We start from the raw sequence: 4712 nt of genomic DNA, 5'->3' as shown, positions 1-4712 counted from the left end.
ATCCCTCCAACCATCATTGACTTAATGATCAAATGGGACTACTTTAAACCAAGAAGCTTCTGTAGCTCAAATGAAACAGCCATCAAGATGCAAAGACAGCCTACAGTATGAGAAAGGTTTTTAACCCAATACTTTTCCAGTAAGGGGTTAATATCAAATATATACAAGGCACTGGCTGAACTCTACCAAAAAAATCCAAGCCCTTCAGAAAATGAAACGAAACTTTCTCAAGGAAGAAATTCGAATGACCAAAAGTCACATGAGAAAAATGCTGTTCTGGTGGAGGGATGGGTTCTCGATCATTGTATGACTGAAACACAAGCACGAAAATATGTAAATCTGTAACTGTACCCTCACGGTGATTAACTACTAAAAATAATGCTCTTCATCACTAATCATCAGGCAAATGTAGATCAAAGCAACAATGAGATATCATCTCACACCACAGATACTGGCATGCATCCAAAAGAACAAGAGCAACCAGTGCTCGCTGGTGTGGATGTGGGGAGAAAGGAACTCTCCTTTATTGTCGGTGGGAAAGCCTACTGGTCCAGCTTTTTTGGGAAAAGAATATGGTTGTTTCTCAAAATCCTGGATATTGAACTCCCATTTGATCCAGCAATACCACTCCCAGAAATATACCCTGGCGGCCCAAAAACACAGAGCAGGAACACCATCTGCATTCCATTGTTCATTGCAACACTATTTACCATAGCCAGAATCTGGAAACAACCTGAGTGCCCAAGAATGAACGGATAAAGAAACTATGGCACATCTACACAGTGGAATACTATGCAGCTGTTGGGGAAAATGAAGTCATCAAATGTGCCTCTAAATAGATGGACATGGAGAGTATCATGCTGAGTGAAATGAGTCAAAAGGAGAGGGACAGACATAGAATGACTGCATTCATTTGTGGTATACGAAAATAATATATAGCTGAAGACTAATATCTATGGCCAGGGAAAACAAGGGCTAGGTGGTCTGGCCAACGGTTGGAACTAACCACAAATATGTGCGGGGCTGAGGGTAGATAAGATAGAGAAGAGACCAGTGTGATAATAATAGCAGGAAATGATCATGCTTGACAAGATCTGAGTGTTAAAAGTAGGTGCAGGGCCAAAAGGAGAGAGAGAGCAAGAGGGAATGCCCTGCCACAGAGGCGGGGTGAAGTTGGGGGAGTATACGGTGGGGGTGGTGGGAGAGATGCTGGGAACATTGGTGATGGAAATAGGCACTGGTGGAGGTATGGGCACTCAACCACTGTATAACTGAAATGCAAGCATGAAAGTTTGTAAGTCTGTAACTGTACCTCACGGTGATTCACTAATAAAATTCTTTTTAAAAAGGTAGGTGCAGGGATATTCTTGATAAACTTTCAGTATCAATATTGCAAACCACAATGCCCAAAAGGAGAGAGAGAGGGAGAGAGAGAGAAAGAGAAAAAGAGAGAGAGAAGAAAACCACCTGCCATAGAGGCAGGCAGGAGGTGGGGCATAAGGGGGTGGGTGATGGGAGGGAACCTGGGGACACTGGTGCTGGGTATTGTGCACTGGTGGAGAGATGGGTGTTGGATGATGCCGCCGCCGCCATTTTCCACGCAGAAAAACAGGTGGAGAGGGAAAAATCCCTCCCCGGGCGGCACATAGTCATAGTACAGCTCACAGTCTAGATGCATTTCTGTATGAAGCTGCTCTGGGTGCCAAAATGGGTTAGAAGACCTCTTGGATCATAGTCTTTAGGAGCAGAGGGTCTGTTTTGAGAGCAGCAGCTCTGGATCTTATCTGGACCGAGGGCGTGCTGGAGGGGATGGGTGTTGGAATACATGAATGACTGAAATCTAATCATGAACAGCTTTGTAAGGATCTATTGCACAGTAAAAAATGTTTTAAAAATTCAATAAAAATAGTTTAAAAAAACTCTTTTTCTTCTTTTTTTTGGGGGGGCACCAAATTACTTTATTTGAAGAATTGATGCAAATCATAAGGCTGAAATAAATGTCTTGGAACTTATAGAAAAGGTCAGGGTAACCCCAACATGCATGTACTGCCCGGGGGGCCCTGAGGTCACTGGTAGCTCTGGGAAGTCAGCTTAGTTAAGGCTTAGCTCTCGTTGTCACTGTGACCCAGTGTGTGCTTGTAAAAGAGATACTCCGTCATGCCAGACTTGGGGACCCCCTTCTTGCACAGGTTGGTTACATGGTCACCCAATTCTTGGATGGCCTTCACCTACTCGTCCAGGTAGTGAGTCTCCAGGAAGTCACACAGGTGGGGGTCATTCTTGTTGGTGGCCAGTTTGTGCAACTCCAGCAGTGACTGATCCACGCTCTGCTCCAGGTGCAATGCACACGCCATCACGTTCAGTCCCTTCTCCCAGTCGTCCCCACGTGGTTTCTTGATATCCTGAAGGAAAATGCGGCTGTCGCTTGGGTTCTGAGGCTTCGTCTCCGCCTGTTCTCGCTCCTCGTGAGATTGGTGGAGGAAGTATTTGGCAAAGTTCTTCAAAGCCACATCGTCGGGGTCAAAATAATAAAACATGGGGGCTGGAGCCATAGTACAGCAGGTAGGGCGTTTGCCTTGCATGCGGCCAACCCGGGTTCGATCCCCAGCATCCCATATGGTCTCCTGAGCATCGCCAGGGGTAATTCCTGAGTGCAGAGCCAGGAGTAAGCCCTGTGCATCGCTGGGTGTGAACCAAAAAGCAAAATAAATAAATAAATAAATAAACAAATAAAATTTTAAAAAAATAAAGCATGGACAGGTAGGCGGAGGAGGCATAGAGCTCCAGGTTGATCTGGCGGTTGTTGGCGGCCTCCGAGTCCTGGTGGTAGTTCTGGCGAACCTGCGAGGGGGACGCGGTTGGTCATGGCGGCGGCCGAGATGGGACGAGGTGGCGGCGGTGGTGGCGGTGGTGCAGGACAGGCTGTGAGCAGCGGGCGGGGGCAGCTGGCGGGGAGGGGGGGGGGCGCCGAGACGAGCACCGGGTTCCGTCCAAGCACTGTTGAAGCAGGAAACCGCGACAACTGTCCTCGAAGTCTGTGGCCAAAACTCTTTTTCTTCTTGCAGATATAAATTTAAAACTTAGTAGCACGGATGATTCAATGCTAATAAACTTTAAGCACACAGTTTAGTAAGACTGGGGAAAGAACAATTAAGAAAATGTTAAGGGAAAATATGAATAGAACTATAAAAGTATGAAAGTGTGTATTTTCCCACTTCTTTAGTTAGGTCACAGAAATCTCCACACCTGACCTCCCCAATATTAACAGGCCCACACCACAGCTCCTGAAACAGTAACTATATAGTTACTGTTACAGTAACAGTAATAGCAGCCATGCTACAGGTCTGCTCAGCAATTTTTTTCATCTTTTGCTTTTTTATTTATATTTTTATTTTTTTGGCTTTTTGGGTCACACCTGGCGGTGCTCAGGAGTTACTCCTGGCTCTGCACTCAGGAATTACTCCTGGCGGTGCTCATGGGCCATGATGGGCCATGTGGGATGTCAGGGTTCAAACCTAGGTAGGCTGCATGTAAGGTAAATGCCCTCCCTGCTGCTCTATCTCTCTGGACCCTGCTCAGCAAATTTTATGCTGCTCACAGGTATACTTCCTGCCACTGAATAAAGATGGGTGTTGAAGAAAAAGAGAAACTCCAAGCCTTGTCCTTCAGAGTCTCCTAGGTGACCCCAGTACTGAGATTCACCCTCAGCACAGCAGGGACACTGGAAAACTAATAGGAAATGCACATAGAAACCCTCCATGTTCAATGAGCAAAAGCAATATCCTGACAGGCACACATAACACCAGCCAGTTCTGGAAACCCTCAGAAAGTGACTTTAGTAATAACACCATGGTGAGACTATTTAATGAGCTCAAAGAAATAATGACACAGACAGTCAGCACAGCACAGAAAGTACAAAAACGGAAATGAAAAACTAGAATCAGAAATGACAGAAATGAATATTGTAGATGGTATTAAAAAATACATTAGAAGCTCTGAGAAGCAGAATAACAGCAACTGAGGAAAAGAGAGAAGCTGCAAGATGAGATGGAGTAAACCCCAATGGGAGATGGAAAAAAGCCTGAAAAGAAATGATTAGCAGACCAGAGAACTATGGGACGAGATCAAGAAGAACAGTCTAAGAACCACTAGCGTCTCTGAGGACCATAATGGCAAATTGATGAAGAACTAATAGTTAAAGAAATTATGGTTAAGAACTTTCCAGAATTGAGGAAAACAGACAACAAATTATGTGAGGCCTGAAGGGTCCCAATAAAAATAGACTCCACTAAGAAACCTCCAAGACACATTGTTCTCAGAGTGAAAAAAAATAGCAAAGACAGGGGGCAGGAGCAATATCACAGTGGGTAGGGCATTTGCTTTGCACATCGCTGACCCGGGTTCAGTTCCCAGCATCCCATATGGTCCCCCGAGCACCGCCAGTGGTAATTCCTGAGTGCAAAACCAGGAGTAACCCCTGAGCATCACTGGGTGTGACCCCCCCCAAAAAAAACCCCAAAGACAGACAGAATATTGAAAGCAGCAAATCAAAAAAGGGACTTTAAGGAGATTCTGGGTCAAGACATCAGCAGCACAGGAGCACTGCAGAGGGACGGCAGCTCTCAGCGCTCTGAACAGCCGATGGGGCCACAGAACTTCTGCATGAGTTAACACGGGTGGCCCTGTTAGGGTCTGGTATCGGTAATTTTCCC

The 4712-nt window shown here is 45.7% G+C and overlaps 1 pseudogene; it reads right to left on the bottom strand.

The window, feature by feature from the left end:
* Nucleotides 1–2102: 2102 nt before the first annotated feature.
* On the bottom strand, nucleotides 2103–2862 carry LOC129399902 (ferritin heavy chain-like; annotated as a pseudogene).
* Nucleotides 2863–4712: the final 1850 nt, after the last annotated feature.

Source organism: Sorex araneus, chromosome X (genome assembly GCF_027595985.1).
Source record: "Sorex araneus isolate mSorAra2 chromosome X, mSorAra2.pri, whole genome shotgun sequence".
Classification (NCBI taxonomy): domain Eukaryota; kingdom Metazoa; phylum Chordata; class Mammalia; order Eulipotyphla; family Soricidae; genus Sorex; species Sorex araneus.
This window is presented reverse-complemented; position numbering and strand designations above follow the sequence as displayed.